At 28.1% G+C, this 26,132-nt stretch overlaps 18 non-coding genes across 18 annotated transcripts; all 18 read left to right on the top strand.

Moving 5' to 3' along the window:
* The first annotated feature begins 180 nt into the window (after window positions 1-180).
* Window positions 181-253, top strand: TRNAQ-UUG (transfer RNA glutamine (anticodon UUG)). The gene has a single exon. It is a non-coding gene; the product is annotated as a tRNA-Gln (tRNA).
* A 1,418-nt stretch (window positions 254-1,671) lies between these two features.
* Window positions 1,672-1,744, top strand: TRNAR-UCG (transfer RNA arginine (anticodon UCG)). The gene has a single exon. It is a non-coding gene; the product is annotated as a tRNA-Arg (tRNA).
* Window positions 1,745-3,163: 1,419 nt separating this feature from the next.
* On the top strand, window positions 3,164-3,236 carry TRNAR-UCG (transfer RNA arginine (anticodon UCG)). The gene has a single exon. It is a non-coding gene; the product is annotated as a tRNA-Arg (tRNA).
* A 673-nt stretch (window positions 3,237-3,909) lies between these two features.
* On the top strand, window positions 3,910-3,982 carry TRNAR-UCG (transfer RNA arginine (anticodon UCG)). Its single transcript has one exon. It is a non-coding gene; the product is annotated as a tRNA-Arg (tRNA).
* Window positions 3,983-5,401: 1,419 nt separating this feature from the next.
* TRNAR-UCG (transfer RNA arginine (anticodon UCG)) lies at window positions 5,402-5,474 on the top strand. The gene has a single exon. It is a non-coding gene; the product is annotated as a tRNA-Arg (tRNA).
* Window positions 5,475-7,638: 2,164 nt separating this feature from the next.
* TRNAR-UCG (transfer RNA arginine (anticodon UCG)) lies at window positions 7,639-7,711 on the top strand. The gene has a single exon. It is a non-coding gene; the product is annotated as a tRNA-Arg (tRNA).
* Window positions 7,712-8,399: 688 nt separating this feature from the next.
* On the top strand, window positions 8,400-8,472 carry TRNAR-UCG (transfer RNA arginine (anticodon UCG)). Its single transcript has one exon. It is a non-coding gene; the product is annotated as a tRNA-Arg (tRNA).
* A 688-nt stretch (window positions 8,473-9,160) lies between these two features.
* On the top strand, window positions 9,161-9,233 carry TRNAR-UCG (transfer RNA arginine (anticodon UCG)). Its single transcript has one exon. It is a non-coding gene; the product is annotated as a tRNA-Arg (tRNA).
* A 2,164-nt stretch (window positions 9,234-11,397) lies between these two features.
* TRNAR-UCG (transfer RNA arginine (anticodon UCG)) lies at window positions 11,398-11,470 on the top strand. The gene has a single exon. It is a non-coding gene; the product is annotated as a tRNA-Arg (tRNA).
* Window positions 11,471-12,158: 688 nt separating this feature from the next.
* Window positions 12,159-12,231, top strand: TRNAR-UCG (transfer RNA arginine (anticodon UCG)). The gene has a single exon. It is a non-coding gene; the product is annotated as a tRNA-Arg (tRNA).
* A 674-nt stretch (window positions 12,232-12,905) lies between these two features.
* On the top strand, window positions 12,906-12,978 carry TRNAR-UCG (transfer RNA arginine (anticodon UCG)). The gene has a single exon. It is a non-coding gene; the product is annotated as a tRNA-Arg (tRNA).
* Window positions 12,979-14,396: 1,418 nt separating this feature from the next.
* Window positions 14,397-14,469, top strand: TRNAR-UCG (transfer RNA arginine (anticodon UCG)). The gene has a single exon. It is a non-coding gene; the product is annotated as a tRNA-Arg (tRNA).
* A 2,164-nt stretch (window positions 14,470-16,633) lies between these two features.
* TRNAR-UCG (transfer RNA arginine (anticodon UCG)) lies at window positions 16,634-16,706 on the top strand. The gene has a single exon. It is a non-coding gene; the product is annotated as a tRNA-Arg (tRNA).
* Window positions 16,707-17,394: 688 nt separating this feature from the next.
* TRNAR-UCG (transfer RNA arginine (anticodon UCG)) lies at window positions 17,395-17,467 on the top strand. The gene has a single exon. It is a non-coding gene; the product is annotated as a tRNA-Arg (tRNA).
* Window positions 17,468-18,140: 673 nt separating this feature from the next.
* Window positions 18,141-18,213, top strand: TRNAR-UCG (transfer RNA arginine (anticodon UCG)). Its single transcript has one exon. It is a non-coding gene; the product is annotated as a tRNA-Arg (tRNA).
* A 3,653-nt stretch (window positions 18,214-21,866) lies between these two features.
* TRNAR-UCG (transfer RNA arginine (anticodon UCG)) lies at window positions 21,867-21,939 on the top strand. Its single transcript has one exon. It is a non-coding gene; the product is annotated as a tRNA-Arg (tRNA).
* Window positions 21,940-23,357: 1,418 nt separating this feature from the next.
* TRNAR-UCG (transfer RNA arginine (anticodon UCG)) lies at window positions 23,358-23,430 on the top strand. Its single transcript has one exon. It is a non-coding gene; the product is annotated as a tRNA-Arg (tRNA).
* A 1,417-nt stretch (window positions 23,431-24,847) lies between these two features.
* TRNAR-UCG (transfer RNA arginine (anticodon UCG)) lies at window positions 24,848-24,920 on the top strand. The gene has a single exon. It is a non-coding gene; the product is annotated as a tRNA-Arg (tRNA).
* The last annotated feature ends 1,212 nt before the right edge of the window (window positions 24,921-26,132 follow it).

The raw sequence follows: 26,132 nt of genomic DNA, 5'->3' as shown, positions 1-26,132 counted from the left end.
ATACTAAACAATATTAGTTTTATTCAGAATTAATAATTGAAATTATTGTTGGATTAAAGTTTGTCATCTGAGTGTAATATTATCCAAAACAGTTGTCTCAAAGAAACAAAACAAATATGTTTTTTACTTGAATCTTTATATTACTATACTTTCTTAGGCGTTAATGTTTGGACAGACATTGGCCATGTGGCCTAATGGATAAGGCGTCTGACTTTGGATCAGAAGATTGAGGGTTCGAGTCTCTTCGTGGTCATTGCATTTGATGTTATTTGTTTATACTGTATTTTTTTCATTAAGATGAAATATTTTGTAAGGAATATAATAATGAAATCAGAACAAGCACAGCTCAAAGTAAAATATCTCAAAACCTTTTTTCTTTAAACTATTTAGCAAACTTTGTAGATTGCACAGCAGTCAATGTATCTTTAAGTTGATTTAAGGTTTCTCAAAATTCTAGGCTTGGGTATTGTGGAATACTAAACATTATTATTTTCTTTCAGAATCAATAACTAAAATTATTGTTGGATCAAAGTTTGTCATCTAGGTGTATATATTTTTACATAAAGATAACATCTTATGTTTGGATTTTAATAATGAAATCAGATCAAACATGATTCAAAGTGAAGAATCTCTAACCCTTTTGTCTTTAAACTATTCAGTAAACTTTGTAGATTGCACATCAACCATTAAATATATTTCTCAGTTTGTTTAAGGTTTCTCAAATTTCTTGAATGGGGTATTGTAGAATACTAAACAATATTAGTTTTATTCAGAATTAATAATTGAAATTATTGTTGGATTAAAGTTTGTCATCTGAGTGTAAGATTATCCAAAACAGTTGTCTCAAAGAAAAAAACAAATATGTTTTTTACTTGAATCTTTATGTTACTATACTTTCTTAGGCATTAATATATTGACAAACAGTGACCACCTGGCCTAATGAATAAGGCGTCTGACTTCGGATCAGAAGATTGAGGATTCGAGTCCCTTCGTGGTCATTGGATTCAATGTTATTTGTTTATACTGTATTTTTTTCATTAAGATTAAATATTTTGTAAGGAATATAATAATGAAATCAGAACAAACACAGCTCAAAGTAAAATATCTCAAAACCTTTGTTCTTTAAACTATCTAGCAAACTTTGTAGATTGCACAGCAGTCAATGTATCTTTAAGTTGACTTAAGGTTTCTCAAAATTTTAGGCTTGGGTATTGTGGAATACTAAACATTATTATTTTCTTTCAGAATCAATAACTAAAATTATTGTTGGATCAAAGTTTGTCATCTAGGTGTATATATTTTTACATAAAGATAACATCTTATGTTTGGATTATAATAATGAAATCAGATCAAACATGATTCAAAGTGAAGAATCTCTAACCCTTTGGTCTTTAAACTATTCAGTAAACTTTGTAGATTGCACATCAACCATTAAATATATTTCTCAGTTTGTTTAAGGTTTCTCAAACTTCTTGAATGGGGTATTGTAGAATAATAAACAATATTAATTTTATTCAAAATTAATAATTGAAATTATTGTTGGATTAAAGTTTGACATCTGAGTGTAAGATTATCCAAAACAGTTGTCTCAAAGAAACAAAACAAATATGTTTTTTACTTGAATCTTTATATTACTATACTTTCTTAGGCATTAATCTTTGGATAGACAGTGACCACGTGGTCTAATGGATAAGGCGTCTGACTTCGGATCAGAAGATTGAGGGTTCGAGTCCCTTCGTGGTCATTGCATTCAATGTTATTTGTTTATACTGTATTTTGTTCATTAAGATTAAATATTTTGTAAGGAATATAATAATGAAATCAGAACAAACACAGCTCAAAGTAAAATATCTCAAAACCTTTGTTCTTTAAACTATTTAGCAAACTTTGTAGATTGCACAGCAGTCAATGTATCTTTAAGTTGATTTAAGGTTTCTCAAAATTCTAGGCTTGGGTATTGTGGAATACTAAACATTATTATTTTCTTTCAGAATCAATAACTAAACTTATTGTTGGGTCAAAGTTTGTCATCTAGGTGTATATATTTTTACATAAAGATAACATCTTATGTTTGGATTATAATAATGAAATCAGATCAAACATGATTCAAAGTGAAGAATCTCTAACCCTTTGGTCTTTAAACTAATCAGTAAACTTTGTAGATTGCACATCAACCATTGAATATATTTCTCAGTTTGTTTAAGGTTTCTCAAACTTCTTCAATGGGGTATTGTAGAATACTAAACAATATTAGTTTTATTCAGAATTAATAATTGAAATTATTGTTGGATTAAAGTTTGTCATCTGAGTGTAATATTATCCAAAACAGTTGTCTCAAAGAAACAAAACAAATATGTTTTTTACTTGAATCTTTATATTACTATACTTTCTTAGGCGTTAATGTTTGGGCAGACATTGGCCATGTGGCCTAATGGATGAGGCGTCTGACTTCGGATCAGAAGATTGAGGGTTCGAGTTTCTTCGTGGTCATTGCATTCGATGTTATTTGTTTATACTGTATTTTGTTCATTAAGATTAAATATTTTGTAAGGAATATAATAATGAAATTAGAACAAACACAGCTCAAAGTAAAATATCTCAAAACCTTTGTTCTTTAAACTATTTAGCAAACTTTGTAGATTGCACAGCAGTCAATGTATCTTTAAGTTGATTTAAGGTTTCTCAAAATTCTAGGCTTGGGTATTGTGGAATACTAAACATTATTATTTTCTTTCAGAATCAATAACTAAAATTATTGTTGGATCAAAGTTTGTCATCTAGGTGTATATATTTTTACATAAAGATAACATCTTATGTTTGGATTATAATAATGAAATCAGATCAAACATGATTCAAAGTGAAGAATCTCTAACCCTTTGGTCTTTAAACTATTCAGTAAACTTTGTAGATTGCACATCAACCATTAAATATATTTCTCAGTTTGTTTAAGGTTTCTCAAACTTCTTGAATGGGGTATTGTAGAATAATAAACAATATTAGTTTTATTCAGAATTAATAATTGAAATTATTGTTGGATTAAAGTTTGACATCTGAGTGTAAGATTATCCAAAACAGTTGTCTCAAAGAAACAAAACAAATATGTTTTTTACTTGAATCTTTATATTACTATACTTTCTTAGGCGTTAATCTTTGGACAGACATTGACCACGTGGCCTAATGGATAAGGCGTCTGACTTCGGATCAGAAGATTGAGGGTTCGAGTCCCTTCGTGGTCATTGCATTCAATGTTATTTGTTTATACTGTATTTTGTTCATTAAGATTAAATATTTTGTAAGGAATATAATAATGAAATCAGAACAAACACAGCTCAAAGTAAAATATCTCAAAACCTTTGTTCTTTAAACTATTTAGCAAACTTTGTAGATTGCACAGCAGTCAATGTATCTTTAAGTTGATTTAAGGTTTCTCAAAATTCTAGGCTTGGGTATTGTGGAATACTAAACATTATTATTTTCTTTCAGAATCAATAACTAAACTTATTGTTGGGTCAAAGTTTGTCATCTAGGTGTATATATTTTTACATAAAGATAACATCTTATGTTTGGATTATAATAATGAAATCAGATCAAACATGATTCAAAGTGAAGAATCTCTAACCCTTTGGTCTTTAAACTAATCAGTAAACTTTGTAGATTGCACATCAACCATTGAATATATTTCTCAGTTTGTTTAAGGTTTCTCAAACTTCTTCAATGGGGTATTGTAGAATACTAAACAATATTAGTTTTATTCAGAATTAATAATTGAAATTATTGTTGGATTAAAGTTTGTCATCTGAGTGTAATATTATCCAAAACAGTTGTCTCAAAGAAACAAAACAAATATGTTTTTTACTTGAATCTTTATATTACTATACTTTCTTAGGCGTTAATGTTTGGACAGACATTGGCCATGTGGCCTAATGGATAAGGCGTCTGACTTCGGATCAGAAGATTGAGGGTTCGAGTCTCTTCGTGGTCATTGCATTTGATGTTATTTGTTTATACTGTATTTTTTTCATTAAGATGAAATATTTTGTAAGGAATATAATAATGAAATCAGAACAAGCACAGCTCAAAGTAAAATATCTCAAAACCTTTTTTCTTTAAACTATTTAGCAAACTTTGTAGATTGCACAGCAGTCAATGTATCTTTAAGTTGATTTAAGGTTTCTCAAAATTCTAGGCTTGGGTATTGTGGAATACTAAACATTATTATTTTCTTTCAGAATCAATAACTAAAATTATTGTTGGATCAAAGTTTGTCATCTAGGTGTATATATTTTTACATAAAGATAACATCTTATGTTTGGATTTTAATAATGAAATCAGATCAAACATGATTCAAAGTGAAGAATCTCTAACCCTTTTGTCTTTAAACTATTCAGTAAACTTTGTAGATTGCACATCAACCATTAAATATATTTCTCAGTTTGTTTAAGGTTTCTCAAATTTCTTGAATGGGGTATTGTAGAATACTAAACAATATTAGTTTTATTCAGAATTAATAATTGAAATTATTGTTGGATTAAAGTTTGTCATCTGAGTGTAAGATTATCCAAAACAGTTGTCTCAAAGAAAAAAACAAATATGTTTTTTACTTGAATCTTTATGTTACTATACTTTCTTAGGCATTAATATATTGACAAACAGTGACCACCTGGCCTAATGAATAAGGCGTCTGACTTCGGATCAGAAGATTGAGGATTCGAGTCCCTTCGTGGTCATTGGATTCAATGTTATTTGTTTATACTGTATTTTTTTCATTAAGATTAAATATTTTGTAAGGAATATAATAATGAAATCAGAACAAACACAGCTCAAAGTAAAATATCTCAAAACCTTTGTTCTTTAAACTATCTAGCAAACTTTGTAGATTGCACAGCAGTCAATGTATCTTTAAGTTGACTTAAGGTTTCTCAAAATTTTAGGCTTGGGTATTGTGGAATACTAAACATTATTATTTTCTTTCAGAATCAATAACTAAAATTATTGTTGGATCAAAGTTTGACATCTAAGTGTATATATTTTTAAGATAAAGATAACATCTTATGTTTGGATTATAATAATGATATCAGATCAAACATGATTCAAAGTGAAGAATCTCTAACCTTTTGGTCTTTAAACTATTCAGTAAACTTTGTAGATTGCACATCAACCATTAAATATATTTCTCAGTTTGTTTAAGGTTTCTCAAACTTCTTGAATGGGGTATTGTAGAATACTAAACAATATTAGTTTTATTCAGAATTAATAATTGAAATTATTGTTGGATTAAAGTTTGTCATCTGAGTGTAAGATTATCCAATACAGTTGTCTCAAAGAAACAAAACAAATATGTTTTTTACTTGAATCTTTATATTACTATATTTTTTTAGGCGTTAATCTTTGGACAGACATTGACTACGTGGCCTAATGGATAAGGCGTCTGACTTCGGATCAGAAGATTGATGGTTCGAGTCCCTTCGTGGTCATTGCATTCAATGTTATTTGTTTATACTGTTTTTTTTTCATTAAGATGAAATATTTTGTAAGGAATATAATAATGAAATCAGAACAAACACAGCTCAAAGTAAAATATCTCAAAACCTTTGTTCTTTAAACTATATAGCAAACTTTGTAGATTGCACAGCAGTCAATGTATCTTTAAGTTGATTTAAGGTTTCTCAAAATTCTAGGCTTGGGTATTGTGGAATACTAAACATTATTATTTTCTTTCAGAATCAATAACTAAAATTATTGTTGGATCAAAGTTTGTCATCTAGGTGTATATATTTTTACATAAAGATAACATCTTATGTTTGGATTATAATAATGAAATCAGATCAAACATAATTCAAAGTGAAGAATCTCTAACCCTTTGGTCTTTAAACTAATCAGTAAACTTTGTAGATTGCACATCAACCATTAAATATATTTCTCAGTTTGTTTAAGGTTTCTCAAACTTATTCAATGGGGTATTGTAGAATACTAAACAATATTAGTTTTATTCAGAATTAATAATTGAAATTATTGTTGGATTAAACTTTGTCATCTGAGTGTAATATTATCCAAAACAGTTGTCTCAAAGAAACAAAACAAATATGTTTTTTACTTGAATCTTTATATTACTATACTTTCTTAGGCGTTAATCTTTGGACAGACATTGGCCATGTGGCCTAATGGATAAGGCGTCTGACTTCGGATCAGAAGATTGAGGGTTTGAATTTCTTCGTGGTCATTGCATTCGATGTTATTTGTTTATACTGTATTTTTTTCATTAAGATGAAATATTTTGTAAGGAATATAATAATGAAATCAGAACAAACACAGCTCAAAGTAAAATATCTCAAAACCTTTTTTCTTTAAACTATTTAGCAAACTTTGTAGATTGCACAGCAGTCAATGTATCTTTAAGTTGATTTAAGGTTTCTCAAAATTCTAGGCTTGGGTATTGTGGAATACTAAACATTATTATTTTCTTTCAGAATCAATAACTAAAATTATTGTTGGATCAAAGTTTGTCATCTAGGTGTATATATTTTTACATAAAGATAACATCTTATGTTTGGATTTTAATAATGAAATCAGATCAAACATGATTCAAAGTGAAGAATCTCTAACCCTTTTGTCTTTAAACTATTCAGTAAACTTTGTAGATTGCACATCAACCATTAAATATATTTCTCAGTTTGTTTAAGGTTTCTCAAACTTCTTGAATGGGGTATTGTAGAATACTAAACAATATTAGTTTTATTCAGAATTAATAATTGAAATTATTGTTGGATTAAAGTTTGTCATCTGAGTGTAAGATTATCCAAAACAGTTGTCTCAAAGAAAAAAACAAATATGTTTTTTATTTGAATCTTTATGTTACTATACTTTCTTAGGCATTAATATATTGACAAACAGTGACCACCTGGCCTAATGAATAAGGCGTCTGACTTCTGATCAGAAGATTGAGGATTCGAGTCCCTTCGTGGTCATTGGATTCAATGTTATTTGTTTATACTGTATTTTTTTCATTAAGATTAAATATTTTGTAAGGAATATAATAATGAAATCAGAACAAACACAGCTCAAAGTAAAATATCTCAAAACCTTTGTTCTTTAAACTATTTAGCAAACTTTGTAGATTGCACAGCAGTCAATGTATCTTTAAGTTGATTTAAGGTTTCTCAAAATTCTAGGCTTGGGTATTGTGGAATACTAAACATTATTATTTTCTTTCAGAATCAATAACTAAAATTATTGTTGGATCAAAGTTTGTCATCTAGGTGTATATATTTTTACATAAAGATTACATTTTATGTTTGGATTATAATCATGAAATCAGATCAAACATGATTCAAAGTGAAGAATCTCTAACCCTTTGGTCTTTAAACTATTCAGTAAACTTTGTAGATTGCACATCAACCATTAAATATATTTCTCAGTTTGTTTAATGTTTCTCAAACTTCTTCAATGGGGTATTGTAGAATAATAAACAATATTAGTTTTATTCAGAATTAATAATTGAAATTATTGTTGGATTAAAGTTTGACATCTGAGTGTAAGATTATCCAAAACAGTTGTCTCAAAGAAACAAAACAAATACGTTTTTTACTTGAATCTTTAAATTACTATACTTTCTTAGGCATTAATCTTTGGACAGACATTGACCACGTGGCCTAATGGATAAGGCATCTGACTTCGGATCAGAAGATTGAGGGTTCGAGTCCCTTCGTGGTCATTGCATTCAATGTTATTTGTTTATACTGTATTTTGTTCATTAAGATTAAATATTTTGTAAGGAATATAATAATGAAATCAGAACAAACACAGCTCAAAGTAAAATAGCTCAAAGTAAAATATCTCAAAACCTTTGTTCTTTAAACTATTTAGCAAACTTTGTAGATTGCACAGCAGTCAATGTATCTTTAAGTTAATTTAAGGTTTCTCAAAATTCTAGGCTTGGGTATTGTGGAATACTAAACATTATTATTTTCTTTCAGAATCAATAACTAAAATTATTGTTGGATCAAAGTTTGTCATCTAGGTGTATATATTTTTACATAAAGATAACATCTTATGTTTGGATTATAATAATGAAATCAGATCAAACATGATTCAAAGTGAAGAATCTCTAACCCTTTGGTCTTTAAACTATTCAGTAAACTTTGTAGATTGCACATCAACCATTAAATATATTTCTCAGTTTGTTTAAGGTTTCTCAAACTTCTTGAATGGGGTATTGTAGAATAATAAACAATATTAGTTTTATTCAGAATTAATAATTGAAATTATTGTTGGATTAAAGTTTGACATCTGAGTGTAAGATTATCCAAAACAGTTGTCTCAAAGAAACAAAACAAATATGTTTTTTACTTGAATCTTTATATTACTATACTTTCTTAGGCGTTAATCTTTGGACAGACATTGACCACGTGGCCTAATGGATAAGGCGTCTGACTTCGGATCAGAAGATTGAGGGTTCGAGTCCCTTCGTGGTCATTGCATTCAATGTTATTTGTTTATACTGTATTTTGTTCATTAAGATTAAATATTTTGTAAGGAATATAATAATGAAATCAGAACAAACACAGCTCAAAGTAAAATAGCTCAAAGTAAAATATCTCAAAACCTTTGTTCTTTAAACTATTTAGCAAACTTTGTAGATTGCACAGCAGTCAATGTATCTTTAAGTTAATTTAAGGTTTCTCAAAATTCTAGGCTTGGGTATTGTGGAATACTAAACATTATTATTTTCTTTCAGAATCAATAACTAAAATTATTGTTGGATCAAAGTTTGTCATCTAGGTGTATATATTTTTACATAAAGATAACATCTTATTTTTGGATTATAATAATGAAATCAGATCAAACATGATTCAAAGTGAAGAATCTCTAACCTTTTGGTCTTTAAACTATTCAGTAAACTTTGTAGATTGCACATCAACCATTAAATATATTTCTCAGTTTGTTTAAGGTTTCTCAAACTTCTTGAATGGGGTATTGTAGAATACTAAACAATATTAGTTTTATTCAGAATTAATAATTGAAATTATTGTTGGATTAAAGTTTGTCATCTGAGTGTAAGATTATCCAATACAGTTGTCTCAAAGAAACAAAACAAATATGTTTTTTACTTGAATCTTTATATTACTATATTTTTTTAGGCGTTAATCTTTGGACAGACATTGACTACGTGGCCTAATGGATAAGGCGTCTGACTTCGGATCAGAAGATTGATGGTTCGAGTCCCTTCGTGGTCATTGCATTCAATGTTATTTGTTTATACTGTTTTTTTTTCATTAAGATGAAATATTTTGTAAGGAATATAATAATGAAATCAGAACAAACACAGCTCAAAGTAAAATATCTCAAAACCTTTGTTCTTTAAACTATATAGCAAACTTTGTAGATTGCACAGCAGTCAATGTATCTTTAAGTTGATTTAAGGTTTCTCAAAATTCTAGGCTTGGGTATTGTGGAATACTAAACATTATTATTTTCTTTCAGAATCAATAACTAAAATTATTGTTGGATCAAAGTTTGTCATCTAGGTGTATATATTTTTACATAAAGATAACATCTTATGTTTGGATTATAATAATGAAATCAGATCAAACATAATTCAAAGTGAAGAATCTCTAACCCTTTGGTCTTTAAACTAATCAGTAAACTTTGTAGATTGCACATCAACCATTAAATATATTTCTCAGTTTGTTTAAGGTTTCTCAAACTTATTCAATGGGGTATTGTAGAATACTAAACAATATTAGTTTTATTCAGAATTAATAATTGAAATTATTGTTGGATTAAACTTTGTCATCTGAGTGTAATATTATCCAAAACAGTTGTCTCAAAGAAACAAAACAAATATGTTTTTTACTTGAATCTTTATATTACTATACTTTCTTAGGCGTTAATCTTTGGACAGACATTGGCCATGTGGCCTAATGGATAAGGCGTCTGACTTCGGATCAGAAGATTGAGGGTTTGAATTTCTTCGTGGTCATTGCATTCGATGTTATTTGTTTATACTGTATTTTTTTCATTAAGATGAAATATTTTGTAAGGAATATAATAATGAAATCAGAACAAACACAGCTCAAAGTAAAATATCTCAAAACCTTTTTTCTTTAAACTATTTAGCAAACTTTGTAGATTGCACAGCAGTCAATGTATCTTTAAGTTGATTTAAGGTTTCTCAAAATTCTAGGCTTGGGTATTGTGGAATACTAAACATTATTATTTTCTTTCAGAATCAATAACTAAAATTATTGTTGGATCAAAGTTTGTCATCTAGGTGTATATATTTTTACATAAAGATAACATCTTATGTTTGGATTTTAATAATGAAATCAGATCAAACATGATTCAAAGTGAAGAATCTCTAACCCTTTTGTCTTTAAACTATTCAGTAAACTTTGTAGATTGCACATCAACCATTAAATATATTTCTCAGTTTGTTTAAGGTTTCTCAAACTTCTTGAATGGGGTATTGTAGAATACTAAACAATATTAGTTTTATTCAGAATTAATAATTGAAATTATTGTTGGATTAAAGTTTGTCATCTGAGTGTAAGATTATCCAAAACAGTTGTCTCAAAGAAAAAAACAAATATGTTTTTTATTTGAATCTTTATGTTACTATACTTTCTTAGGCATTAATATATTGACAAACAGTGACCACCTGGCCTAATGAATAAGGCGTCTGACTTCTGATCAGAAGATTGAGGATTCGAGTCCCTTCGTGGTCATTGGATTCAATGTTATTTGTTTATACTGTATTTTTTTCATTAAGATTAAATATTTTGTAAGGAATATAATAATGAAATCAGAACAAACACAGCTCAAAGTAAAATATCTCAAAACCTTTGTTCTTTAAACTATTTAGCAAACTTTGTAGATTGCACAGCAGTCAATGTATCTTTAAGTTGATTTAAGGTTTCTCAAAATTCTAGGCTTGGGTATTGTGGAATACTAAACATTATTATTTTCTTTCAGAATCAATAACTAAAATTATTGTTGGATCAAAGTTTGTCATCTAGGTGTATATATTTTTACATAAAGATTACATTTTATGTTTGGATTATAATCATGAAATCAGATCAAACATGATTCAAAGTGAAGAATCTCTAACCCTTTGGTCTTTAAACTATTCAGTAAACTTTGTAGATTGCACATCAACCATTAAATATATTTCTCAGTTTGTTTAATGTTTCTCAAACTTCTTCAATGGGGTATTGTAGAATAATAAACAATATTAGTTTTATTCAGAATTAATAATTGAAATTATTGTTGGATTAAAGTTTGACATCTGAGTGTAAGATTATCCAAAACAGTTGTCTCAAAGAAACAAAACAAATACGTTTTTTACTTGAATCTTTAAATTACTATACTTTCTTAGGCATTAATCTTTGGACAGACATTGACCACGTGGCCTAATGGATAAGGCATCTGACTTCGGATCAGAAGATTGAGGGTTCGAGTCCCTTCGTGGTCATTGCATTCAATGTTATTTGTTTATACTGTATTTTGTTCATTAAGATTAAATATTTTGTAAGGAATATAATAATGAAATCAGAACAAACACAGCTCAAAGTAAAATAGCTCAAAGTAAAATATCTCAAAACCTTTGTTCTTTAAACTATTTAGCAAACTTTGTAGATTGCACAGCAGTCAATGTATCTTTAAGTTAATTTAAGGTTTCTCAAAATTCTAGGCTTGGGTATTGTGGAATACTAAACATTATTATTTTCTTTCAGAATCAATAACTAAAATTATTGTTGGATCAAAGTTTGTCATCTAGGTGTATATATTTTTACATAAAGATAACATCTTATTTTTGGATTATAATAATGAAATCAGATCAAACATGATTCAAAGTGAAGAATCTCTAACCCTTTGGTCTTTAAACTATTCAGTAAACTTTGTAGATTGCACATCAACCATTAAATATATTTCTCAGTTTGTTTAAGGTTTCTCAAACTTCTTGAATGGGGTATTGTAGAATAATAAACAATATTAGTTTTATTCAGAATTAATAATTGAAATTATTGTTGGATTAAAGTTTGACATCTGAGTGTAAGATTATCCAAAACAGTTGTCTCAAAGAAACAAAACAAATATGTTTTTTACTTGAATCTTTATATTACTATACTTTCTTAGGCGTTAATCTTTGGACAGACATTGACCACGTGGCCTAATGGATAAGGCGTCTGACTTCGGATCAGAAGATTGAGGGTTCGAGTCCCTTCGTGGTCATTGCATTCAATGTTATTTGTTTATACTGTATTTTGTTCATTAAGATTAAATATTTTGTAAGGAATATAATAATGAAATCAGAACAAACACAGCTCAAAGTAAAATATCTCAAAACCTTTGTTCTTTAAACTATTTAGCAAACTTTGTAGATTGCACAGCAGTCAATGTATCTTTAAGTTGATTTAAGGTTTCTCAAAATTCTAGGCTTGGGTATTGTGGAATACTAAACATTATTATTTTCTTTCAGAATCAATAACTAAACTTATTGTTGGGTCAAAGTTTGTCATCTAGGTGTATATATTTTTACATAAAGATAACATCTTATGTTTGGATAATAATAATGAAATCAGATCAAACATGATTCAAAGTGAAGAATCTCTAACCCTTTGGTCTTTAAACTAATCAGTAAACTTTGTAGATTGCACATCAACCATTGAATATATTTCTCAGTTTGTTTAAGGTTTCTCAAACTTCTTCAATGGGGTATTGTAGAATACTAAACAATATTAGTTTTATTCAGAATTAATAATTGAAATTATTGTTGGATTAAAGTTTGTCATCTGAGTGTAATATTATCCAAAACAGTTGTCTCAAAGAAACAAAACAAATATGTTTTTTTGCTTGAATCTTTATATTACTATACTTTCTTCGACGTTAATATTTGGACAGACATTGGCCATGTGGCCTAATGGATAAGGCGTCTGACTTCGGATCAGAAGATTGAGGGTTCGAGTCTCTTCGTGGTCATTGCATTCGATGTTGTTTGTTTATACTGTATTTTTTTCATTAAGATGAAATATTTTGTAAGGAATATAATAATGAAATCAGAACAAACACAGCTCAAAGTAAAATATCTCAAAACCTTTTTTCTTTAAACTATTTAGCAAACTTTGTAGATTGCACAGCAGTCAATGTATCTTTAAGTTGATTTAAGGTTTCTCAAAATTCTAGGCTTGGGTATTGTGGAATACTAAACATTATTATTTTCTTTCAGAATCAATAACTAAAATTATTGTTGGATCAAAGTTTGTCATCTAGGTGTATATATTTTTACATAAAGATAACATCTTATGTTTGGATTTTAATAATGAAATCAGATCAAACATGATTCAAAGTGAAGAATCTCTAACCCTTTTGTCTTTAAACTATTCAGTAAACTTTGTAGATTGCACATCAACCATTAAATATATTTCTCAGTTTGTTTAAGGTTTCTCAAATTTCTTGAATGGGGTATTGTAGAATACTAAACAATATTAGTTTTATTCAGAATTAATAATTGAAATTATTGTTGGATTAAAGTTTGTCATCTGAGTGTAAGATTATCCAAAACAGTTGTCTCAAAGAAAAAAACAAATATGTTTTTTACTTGAATCTTTATGTTACTATACTTTCTTAGGCATTAATATATTGACAAACAGTGACCACCTGGCCTAATGAATAAGGCGTCTAACTTCTGATCAGAAGATTGAGGATTCGAGTCCCTTCGTGGTCATTGGATTCAATGTTATTTGTTTATACTGTATTTTTTTCATTAAGATTAAATATTTTGTAAGGAATATAATAATGAAATCAGAACAAACACAGCTCAAAGTAAAATATCTCAAAACCTTTGTTCTTTAAACTATCTAGCAAACTTTGTAGATTGCACAGCAGTCAATGTATCTTTAAGTTGACTTAAGGTTTCTCAAAATTTTAGGCTTGGGTATTGTGGAATACTAAACATTATTATTTTCTTTCAGAATCAATAACTAAAATTATTGTTGGATCAAAGTTTGACATCTAAGTGTATATATTTTTAGATAAAGATAACATCTTATGTTTGGATTATAATAATGATATCAGATCAAACATGATTCAAAGTGAAGAATCTCTAACCTTTTGGTCTTTAAACTATTCAGTAAACTTTGTAGATTGCACATCAACCATTAAATATATTTCTCAGTTTGTTTAAGGTTTCTCAAACTTCTTGAATGGGGTATTGTAGAATACTAAACAATATTAGTTTTATTCAGAATTAATAATTGAAATTATTGTTGGATTAAAGTTTGTCATCTGAGTGTAAGATTATCCAATACAGTTGTCTCAAAGAAACAAAACAAATATGTTTTTTACTTGAATCTTTATATTACTATATTTTTTTAGGCGTTAATCTTTGGACAGACATTGACTACGTGGCCTAATGGATAAGGCGTCTGACTTCGGATCAGAAGATTGATGGTTCGAGTCCCTTCGTGGTCATTGCATTCAATGTTATTTGTTTATACTGTATTTTTTTCATTAAGATGAAATATTTTGTAAGGAATATAATAATGAAATCAGAACAAACACAGCTCAAAGTAAAATATCTCAAAACCTTTGTTCTTTAAACTATTTAGCAAACTTTGTAGATTGCACAGCAGTCAATGTATCTTTAAGTTGATTTAAGGTTTCTCAAAATTCTAGGCTTGGGTATTGTGGAATACTAAACATTATTATTTTCTTTCAGAATCAATAACTAAAATTATTGTTGGATCAAAGTTTGTCATCTAGGTGTATATATTTTTACATAAAGATAACATCTTATGTTTGGATTATAATAATGAAATCAGATCAAACATAATTCAAAGTGAAGAATCTCTAACCCTTTGGTCTTTAAACTAATCAGTAAACTTTGTAGATTGCACATCAACCATTAAATATATTTTTCAGTTTGTTTAAGGTTTCTCAAACTTATTCAATGGGGTATTGTAGAATACTAAACAATATTAGTTTTATTCAGAATTAATAATTGAAATTATTGTTGTATTAAACTTTGTCATCTGAGTGTAATATTATCCAAAACAGTTGTCTCAAAGAAACAAAACAAATATGTTTTTTACTTGAATCTTTATATTACTATACTTTCTTAGGCGTTAATCTTTGGACAGACATTGGCCATGTGGCCTAATGGATAAGGCGTCTGACTTCGGATCAGAAGATTGAGGGTTTGAATTTCTTCGTGGTCATTGCATTCGATGTTATTTGTTTATACTGTATTTTTTTCATTAAGATGAAATATTTTGTAAGGAATATAATAATGAAATCAGAACAAACACAGCTCAAAGTAAAATATCTCAAAACCTTTTTTCTTTAAACTATTTAGCAAACTTTGTAGATTGCACAGCAGTCAATGTATCTTTAAGTTGATTTAAGGTTTCTCAAAATTCTAGGCTTGGGTATTGTGGAATACTAAACATTATTATTTTCTTTCAGAATCAATAACTAAAATTATTGTTGGATCAAAGTTTGTCATCTAGGTGTATATATTTTTACATAAAGATAACATCTTATGTTTGGATTTTAATAATGAAATCAGATCAAACATGATTCAAAGTGAAGAATCTCTAACCCTTTTGTCTTTAAACTATTCAGTAAACTTTGTAGATTGCACATCAACCATTAAATATATTTCTCAGTTTGTTTAAGGTTTCTCAAACTTCTTGAATGGGGTATTGTAGAATACTAAACAATATTAGTTTTATTCAGAATTAATAATTGAAATTATTGTTGGATTAAAGTTTGTCATCTGAGTGTAAGATTATCCAAAACAGTTGTCTCAAAGAAAAAAACAAATATGTTTTTTATTTGAATCTTTATGTTACTATACTTTCTTAGGCATTAATATATTGACAAACAGTGACCACCTGGTCTAATGAATAAGGCGTCTGACTTCTGATCAGAAGATTGAGGATTCGAGTCCCTTCGTGGTCATTGGATTCAATGTTATTTGTTTATACTGTATTTTTTTCATTAAGATTAAATATTTTGTAAGGAATATAATAATGAAATCAGAACAAACACAGCTCAAAGTAAAATATCTCAAAACCTTTGTTCTTTAAACTATTTAGCAATTTTTGTAGATTGCACAGCAGTCAATGTATCTTTAAGTTGATTTAAGGTTTCTCAAAATTCTAGGCTTGGGTATTGTGGAATACTAAACATTATTATTTTCTTTCAGAATCAATAACTAAAATTATTGTTGGATCAAAGTTTGTCATCTAGGTGTATATATTTTTACATAAAGATTACATCTTATGTTTGGATTATAATCATGAAATCAGATCAAACATGATTCAAAGTGAAGAATCTCTAACCCTTTGGTCTTTAAACTATTCAGTAAACTTTGTAGATTGCACATCAACCATTAAATATATTTCTCAGTTTGTTTAATGTTTCTCAAACTTCTTCAATGGGGTATTGTAGAATAATAAACAATATTAGTTTTATTCAGAATTAATAATTGAAATTATTGTTGGATTAAAGTTTGACATCTGAGTGTAAGATTATCCAAAACAGTTGTCTCAAAGAAACAAAACAAATACGTTTTTTACTTGAATCTTTAAATTACTATACTTTCTTAGGCATTAATCTTTAGACAGACATTGACCACGTGGCCTAATGGATAAGGCATCTGACTTCGGATCAGAAGATTGAGGGTTCGAGTCCCTTCGTGGTCATTGCATTCAATGTTATTTGTTTATACTGTATTTTGTTCATTAAGATTAAATATTTTGTAAGGAATATAATAATGAAATCAGAACAAACACAGCTCAAAGTAAAATAGCTCAAAGTAAAATATCTCAAAACCTTTGTTCTTTAAACTATTTAGCAAACTTTGTAGATTGCACAGCAGTCAATGTATCTTTAAGTTAATTTAAGGTTTCTCAAAATTCTAGGCTTGGGTATTGTGGAATACTAAACATTATTATTTTCTTTCAGAATCAATAACTAAAATTATTGTTGGATCAAAGTTTGTCATCTAGGTGTATATATTTTTACATAAAGATAACATCTTATGTTTGGATTATAATAATGAAATCAGATCAAACATGATTCAAAGTGAAGAATCTCTAACCCTTTGGTCTTTAAACTATTCAGTAAACTTTGTAGATTGCACATCAACCATTAAATATATTTCTCAGTTTGTTTAAGGTTTCTCAAACTTCTTGAATGGGGTATTGTAGAATAATAAACAATATTAGTTTTATTCAGAATTAATAATTGAAATTATTGTTGGATTAAAGTTTGACATCTGAGTGTAAGATTATCCAAAACAGTTGTCTCAAAGAAACAAAACAAATATGTTTTTTACTTGAATCTTTATATTACTATACTTTCTTAGGCGTTAATCTTTGGACAGACATTGACCACGTGGCCTAATGGATAAGGCGTCTGACTTCGGATCAGAAGATTGAGGGTTCGAGTACCTTCGTGGTCATTGCATTCAATGTTATTTGTTTATACTGTATTTTGTTCATTAAGATTAAATATTTTGTAAGGAATATAATAATGAAATCAGAACAAACACAGCTCAAAGTAAAATATCTCAAAACCTTTGTTCTTTAAACTATTTAGCAAACTTTGTAGATTGCACAGCAGTCAATGTATCTTTAAGTTGATTTAAGGTTTCTCAAAATTCTAGGCTTGGGTATTGTGGAATACTAAACATTATTATTTTCTTTCAGAATCAATAACTAAACTTATTGTTGGGTCAAAGTTTGTCATCTAGGTGTATATATTTTTACATAAAGATAACATCTTATGTTTGGATTATAATAATGAAATCAGATCAAACATGATTCAAAGTGAAGAATCTCTAACCCTTTGGTCTTTAAACTAATCAGTAAACTTTGTAGATTGCACATCAACCATTGAATATATTTCTCAGTTTGTTTAAGGTTTCTCAAACTTCTTCAATGGGGTATTGTAGAATACTAAACAATATTAGTTTTATTCAGAATTAATAATTGAAATTATTGTTGGATTAAAGTTTGTCATCTGAGTGTAATATTATCCAAAACAGTTGTCTCAAAGAAACAAAACAAATATGTTTTTTACTTGAATCTTTATATTACTATACTTTCTTCGACGTTAATATTTGGACAGACATTGGCCATGTGGCCTAATGGATAAGGCGTCTGACTTCGGATCAGAAGATTGAGGGTTCGAGTCTCTTCGTGGTCATTGCATTCGATGTTATTTGTTTATACTGTATTTTTTTCATTAAGATGAAATATTTTGTAAGGAATATAATAATGAAATCAGAACAAACACAGCTCAAAGTAAAATATCTCAAAACCTTTTTTCTTTAAACTATTTAGCAAACTTTGTAGATTGCACAGCAGTCAATGTATCTTTAAGTTGATTTAAGGTTTCTCAAAATTCTAGGCTTGGGTATTGTGGAATACTAAACATTATTATTTTCTTTCAGAATCAATAACTAAAATTATTGTTGGATCAAAGTTTGTCATCTAGGTGTATATATTTTTACATAAAGATAACATCTTATGTTTGGATTTTAATAATGAAATCAGATCAAACATGATTCAAAGTGAAGAATCTCTATCCCTTTTGTCTTTAAACTATTCAGTAAACTTTGTAGATTGCACATCAACCATTAAATATATTTCTCAGTTTGTTTAAGGTTTCTCAAATTTCTTGAATGGGGTATTGTAGAATACTAAACAATATTAGTTTTATTCAGAATTAATAATTGAAATTATTGTTGGATTAAAGTTTGTCATCTGAGTGTAAGATTATCCAAAACAGTTGTCTCAAAGAAAAAAACAAATATGTTTTTTACTTGAATCTTTATGTTACTATACTTTCTTAGGCATTAATATATTGACAAACAGTGACCACCTGGCCTAATGAATAAGGCGTCTAACTTCTGATCAGAAGATTGAGGATTCGAGTCCCTTCGTGGTCATTGGATTCAATGTTATTTGTTTATACTGTATTTTTTTCATTAAGATTAAATATTTTGTAAGGAATATAATAATGAAATCAGAACAAACACAGCTCAAAGTAAAATATCTCAAAACCTTTGTTCTTTAAACTATCTAGCAAACTTTGTAGATTGCACAGCAGTCAATGTATCTTTAAGTTGATTTAAGGTTTCTCAAAATTTTAGGCTTGGGTATTGTGGAATACTAAACATTATTATTTTCTTTCAGAATCAATAACTAAAATTATTGTTGGATCAAAGTTTGACATCTAAGTGTATATATTTTTAGATAAAGATAACATCTTATGTTTGGATTATAATAATGATATCAGATCAAACATGATTCAAAGTGAAGAATCTCTAACCTTTTGGTCTTTAAACTATTCAGTAAACTTTGTAGATTGCACATCAACCATTAAATATATTTCTCAGTTTGTTTAAGGTTTCTCAAACTTCTTGAATGGGGTATTGTAGAATACTAAACAATATTAGTTTTATTCAGAATTAATAATTGAAATTATTGTTGGATTAAAGTTTGTCATCTGAGTGTAAGATTATCCAATACAGTTGTCTCAAAGAAACAAAACAAATATGTTTTTTACTTGAATCTTTATATTACTATATTTTTTAGGCGTTAATCTTTGGACAGACATTGAGTACGTGGCCTAATGGATAAGGCGTCTGACTTCGGATCAGAAGATTGATGGTTCGAGTCCCTTCGTGGTCATTGCATTCAATGTTATTTGTTTATACTGTATTTTTTTCATTAAGATGAAATATTTTGTAAGGAATATAATAATGAAATCAGAACAAACACAGCTCAAAGTAAAATATCTCAAAACCTTTGTTCTTTAAACTATTTAGCAAACTTTGTAGATTGCACAGCAGTCAATGTATCTTTAAGTTGATTTAAGGTTTCTCAAAATTCTAGGCTTGGGTATTGTGGAATACTAAACATTATTATTTTCTTTCAGAATCAATAACTAAAATTATTGTTGGATCAAAGTTTGTCATCTAGGTGTATATATTTTTACATAAAGATAACATCTTATGTTTGGATTATAATAATGAAATCAGATCAAACATGATTCAAAGTGAAGAATCTCTAACCCTTTGGTCTTTAAACTAATCAGTAAACTTTGTAGATTGCACATCAACCATTAAATATATTTCTCAGTTTGTTTAAGGTTTCTCAAACTTATTCAATGGGGTATTGTAGAATACTAAACAATATTAGTTTTATTCAGAATTAATAATTGAAATTATTGTTGGATTAAACTTTGTCATCTGAGTGTAATATTATCCAAAACAGTTGTCTCAAAGAAACAAAACAAATATGTTTTTTACTTGAATCTTTATATTACTATACTTTCTTAGGCGTTAATCTTTGGACAGACATTGGCCATGTGGCCTAATGGATAAGGCGTCTGACTTCCGATCAGAAGATTGAGGGTTTGAGTCTCTTCCTGGTCATTGCATTCGATGTTATTTGTTTATACTGTATTTTTTTCATTAAGATGAAATATTTTGTAAGGAATATAATAATGAAATCAGAACAAACACAGCTCAAAGTAAAATATCTCAAAACCTTTTTTCTTTAAACTATTTAGCAAACTTTGTAGATTGCACAGCAGTCAATGTATCTTTAAGTTGATTTAAGGTTTCTCAAAATTCTAGGCTTGGGTATTGTGGAATACTAAACATTATTATTTTCTTTCAGAATCAATAACTAAAATTATTGTTGGATCAAAGTTTGTCATCTAGGTGTATATTTTTTTACATAAAGATAACATCTTATGTTTGGATTTTAATAATGAAATCAGATCAAACATGATTCAAAGTGAAGAATCTCTAACCCTTTTGTCTTTAACTATTCAGTAAACTTTGTAGATTGCACATCAACCATTAAATATATTTCTCAGTTTGTTTAAGGTTTCTCAAACTTCTTGAATGGGGTATTGTAGAATACTAAACAATATTAGTTTTATTCAGAATTAATAATTGAAATTATTGTTGGATTAAAGTTTGTCATCTGAGTGTAAGATTATCCAAAACAGTTGTCTCAAAGAAAAAAACAAATATGTTTTTTATTTGAATCTTTATGTTACTATACTTTCTTAGGCATTAATATATTGACAAACAGTGACCACCTGGCCTAATGAATAAGGCGTCTGACTTCGGATCAGAAGATTGAGGATTCGTGTCCCTTCGTGGTCATTGGATTCAATGTTATTTGTTTATACTGTATTTTTTTCATTAAGATTAAATATTTTGTAAGGAATATAATAATGAAATCAGAACAAACACAGCTCAAAGTAAAATATCTCAAAACCTTTGTTCTTTAAACTATCTAGCAAACTTTGTAGATTGCACAGCAGTCAATGTATCTTTAAGTTGATTTAAGGTTTCTCAAAATTTTAGGCTTGGGTATTGTGGAATACTAAACATTATTATTTTCTTTCAGAATCAATAACTAAAATTATTGTTGGATCAAAGTTTGACATCTAAGTGTATATATTTTTAGATAAAGATAACATCTTATGTTTGGATTATAATAATGATATCAGATCAAACATGATTCAAAGTGAAGAATCTCTAACCTTTTGGTCTTTAAACTATTCAGTAAACTTTGTAGATTGCACATCAACCATTAAATATATTTCTCAGTTTGTTTAAGGTTTCTCAAACTTCTTGAATGGGGTATTGTAGAATACTAAACAATATTAGTTTTATTCAGAATTAATAATTGAAATTATTGTTGGATTAAAGTTTGTCATCTGAGTGTAAGATTATCCAATACAGTTGTCTCAAAGAAACAAAACAAATATGTTTTTTACTTGAATCTTTATATTACTATATTTTTTTAGGCGTTAATCTTTGGACAGACATTGACTACGTGGCCTAATGGATAAGGCGTCTGACTTCGGATCAGAAGATTGATGGTTCGAGTCCCTTCGTGGTCATTGCATTCAATGTTATTTGTTTATACTGTATTTTTTTCATTAAGATGAAATATTTTGTAAGGAATATAATAATGAAATCAGAACAAACACAGCTCAAAGTAAAATATCTCAAAACCTTTGTTCTTTAAACTATTTAGCAAACTTTGTAGATTGCACAGCAGTCAATGTATCTTTAAGTTGATTTAAGGTTTCTCAAAATTCTAGGCTTGGGTATTGTGGAATACTAAACATTATTATTTTCTTTCAGAATCAATAACTAAAATTATTGTTGGATCAAAGTTTGTCATCTAGGTGTATATATTTTTACATAAAGATAACATCTTATGTTTGGATTTTAATAATGAAATCAGATCAAACATGATTCAAAGTGAAGAATCTCTAACCCTTTTGTCTTTAAACTATTCAGTAAACTTTGTAGATTGCACATCAACCATTAAATATATTTCTCAGTTTGTTTAAGGTTTCTCAAACTTCTTGAATGGGGTATTGTAGAATACTAAACAATATTAGTTTTATTCAGAATTAATAATTGAAATTATTGTTGGATTAAAGTTTGTCATCTGAGTGTAAGATTATCCAAAACAGTTGTCTCAAAGAAAAAAACAAATATGTTTTTTATTTGAATCTTTATGTTACTATACTTTCTTAGGCATTAATATATTGACAAACAGTGACCACCTGGTCTAATGAATAAGGCGTCTGACTTCTGATCAGAAGATTGAGGATTCGAGTCCCTTCGTGGTCATTGGATTCAATGTTATTTGTTTATACTGTATTTTTTTCATTAAGATGAAATATTTTGTAAGGAATATAATAATGAAATCAGAACAAACACAGCTCAAAGTAAAATATCTCAAAACCTTTGTTCTTTAAACTATTTAGCAATTTTTGTAGATTGCACAGCAGTCAATGTATCTTTAAGTTGATTTAAGGTTTCTCAAAATTCTAGGCTTGGGTATTGTGGAATACTAAACATTATTATTTTCTTTCAGAATCAATAACTAAAATTATTGTTGGATCAAAGTTTGTCATCTAGGTGTATATATTTTTACATAAAGATTACATCTTATGTTTGGATTATAATCATGAAATCAGATCAAACATGATTCAAAGTGAAGAATCTCTAACCCTTTGGTCTTTAAACTATTCAGTAAACTTTGTAGATTGCACATCAACCATTAAATATATTTCTCAGTTTGTTTAATGTTTCTCAAACTTCTTCAATGGGGTATTGTAGAATAATAAACAATATTAGTTTTATTCAGAATTAATAATTGAAATTATTGTTGGATTAAAGTTTGACATCTGAGTGTAAGATTATCCATAACAGTTGTCTCAAAGAAACAAAACAAATACGTTTTTTACTTGAATCTTTAAATTACTATACTTTCTTAGGCATTAATCTTTGGACAGACATTGACCACGTGGCCTAATGGATAAGGCATCTGACTTCGGATCAGAAGATTGAGGGTTCGAGTCCCTTCGTGGTCATTGCATTCAATGTTATTTGTTTATACTGTATTTTTTTCATTAAGATGAAATATTTTGTAAGGAATATAATAATGAAATCAGAACAAACACAGCTCAAAGTAAAATATCTCAAAACCTTTTTTCTTTAAACTATTTAGCAAACTTTGTAGATTGCACAGCAGTCAATGTATCTTTAAGTTGATTTAAGGTTTCTCAAAATTCTAGGCTTGGGTATTGTGGAATACTAAACATTATTATTTTCTTTCAGAATCAATAACTAAAATTATTGTTGGATCAAAGTTTGTCATCTAGGTGTATATATTTTTACATAAAGATAACATCTTATGTTTGGATTTTAATAATGAAATCAGATCAAACATGATTCAAAGTGAAGAATCTCTAACCCTTTTGTCTTTAAACTATTCAGTAAACTTTGTAGATTGCACATCAACCATTAAATATATTTCTCAGTTTGTTTAAGGTTTCTCAAATTTCTTGAATGGGGTATTGTAGAATACTAAACAATATTAGTTTTATTCAGAATTAATAATTGAAATTATTGTTGGATTAAAGTTTGTCATCTGAGTGTAAGATTATCCAAAACAGTTGTCTCAAAGAAAAAAACAAATATGTTTTTTACTTGAATCTTTATGTTACTATACTTTCTTAGGCATTAATATATTGACAAACAGTGACCACCTGGCCTAATGAATAAGGCGTCTAACTTCTGATCAGAAGATTGAGGATTCGAGTCCCTTCGTGGTCATTGGATTCAATGTTATTTGTTTATACTGTATTTTTTTCATTAAGATTAAATATTTTGTAAGGAATATAATAATGAAATCAGAACAAACACAGCTCAAAGTAAAATATCTCAAAACCTTTGTTCTTTAAACTATCTAGCAAACTTTGTAGATTGCACAGCAGTCAATGTATCTTTAAGTTGATTTAAGGTTTCTCAAAATTTTAGGCTTGGGTATTGTGGAATACTAAACATTATTATTTTCTTTCAGAATCAATAACTAAAATTATTGTTGGATCAAAGTTTGACATCTAAGTGTATATATTTTTAGATAAAGATAACATCTTATGTTTGGATTATAATAATGATATCAGATCAAACATGATTCAAAGTGAAGAATCTCTAACCTTTTGGTCTTTAAACTATTCAGTAAACTTTGTAGATTGCACATCAACCATTAAATATATTTCTCAGTTTGTTTAAGGTTTCTCAAACTTCTTGAATGGGGTATTGTAGAATACTAAACAATATTAGTTTTATTCAGAATTAATAATTGAAATTATTGTTGGATTAAAGTTTGTCATCTGAGTGTAAGATTATCCAATACAGTTGTCTCAAAGAAACAAAACAAATATGTTTTTTACTTGAATCTTTATATTACTATATTTTTTAGGCGTTAATCTTTGGACAGACATTGACTACGTGGCCTAATGGATAAGGCGTCTGACTTCGGATCAGAAGATTGATGGTTCGAGTCCCTTCGTGGTCATTGCATTCAATGTTATTTGTTTATACTGTATTTTTTTCATTAAGATGAAATATTTTGTAAGGAATATAATAATGAAATCAGAACAAACACAGCTCAAAGTAAAATATCTCAAAACCTTTGTTCTTTAAACTATTTAGCAAACTTTGTAGATTGCACAGCAGTCAATGTATCTTTAAGTTGATTTAAGGTTTCTCAAAATTCTAGGCTTGGGTATTGTGGAATACTAAACATTATTATTTTCTTTCAGAATCAATAACTAAAATTATTGTTGGATCAAAGTTTGTCATCTAGGTGTATATATTTTTACATAAAGATAACATCTTATGTTTGGATTATAATAATGAAATCAGATCAAACATGATTCAAAGTGAAGAATCTCTAACCCTTTGGTCTTTAAACTAATCAGTAAACTTTGTAGATTGCACATCAACCATTAAATATATTTCTCAGTTTGTTTAAGGTTTCTCAAACTTATTCAATGGGGTATTGTAGAATACTAAACAATATTAGTTTTATTCAGAATTAATAATTGAAATTATTGTTGGATTAAACTTTGTCATCTGAGTGTAATATTATCCAAAACAGTTGTCTCAAAGAAACAAAACAAATATGTTTTTTACTTGAATCTTTATATTACTATACTTTCTTAGGCGTTAATCTTTGGACAGACATTGGCCATGTGGCCTAATGGATAAGGCGTCTGACTTCCGATCAGAAGACTGAGGGTTTGAGTCTCTTCCTGGTCATTGCATTCGATGTTATTTGTTTATACTGTATTTTTTTCATTAAGATGAAATATTTTGTAAGGAATATAATAATGAAATCAGAACAAACACAGCTCAAAGTAAAATATCTCAAAACCTTTTTTCTTTAAACTATTTAGCAAACTTTGTAGATTGCACAGCAGTCAATGTATCTTTAAGTTGATTTAAGGTTTCTCAAAATTCTAGGCTTGGGTATTGTGGAATACTAAACATTATTATTTTCTTTCAGAATCAATAACTAAAATTATTGTTGGATCAAAGTTTGTCATCTAGGTGTATATATTTTTACATAAAGATAACATCTTATGTTTGGATTTTAATAATGAAATCAGATCAAACATGATTCAAAGTGAAGAATCTCTAACCCTTTTGTCTTTAAACTATTCAGTAAACTTTGTAGATTGCACATCAACCATTAAATATATTTCTCAGTTTGTTTAAGGTTTCT

The sequence above is a fragment of the Pseudophryne corroboree genome, chromosome 8, assembly GCF_028390025.1.
Source record: "Pseudophryne corroboree isolate aPseCor3 chromosome 8, aPseCor3.hap2, whole genome shotgun sequence".
Lineage (NCBI taxonomy): Eukaryota > Metazoa > Chordata > Amphibia > Anura > Myobatrachidae > Pseudophryne > Pseudophryne corroboree.
Note: the sequence above shows the minus strand (reverse complement) of the source record. Positions and strands in the feature narration are given on the sequence as shown.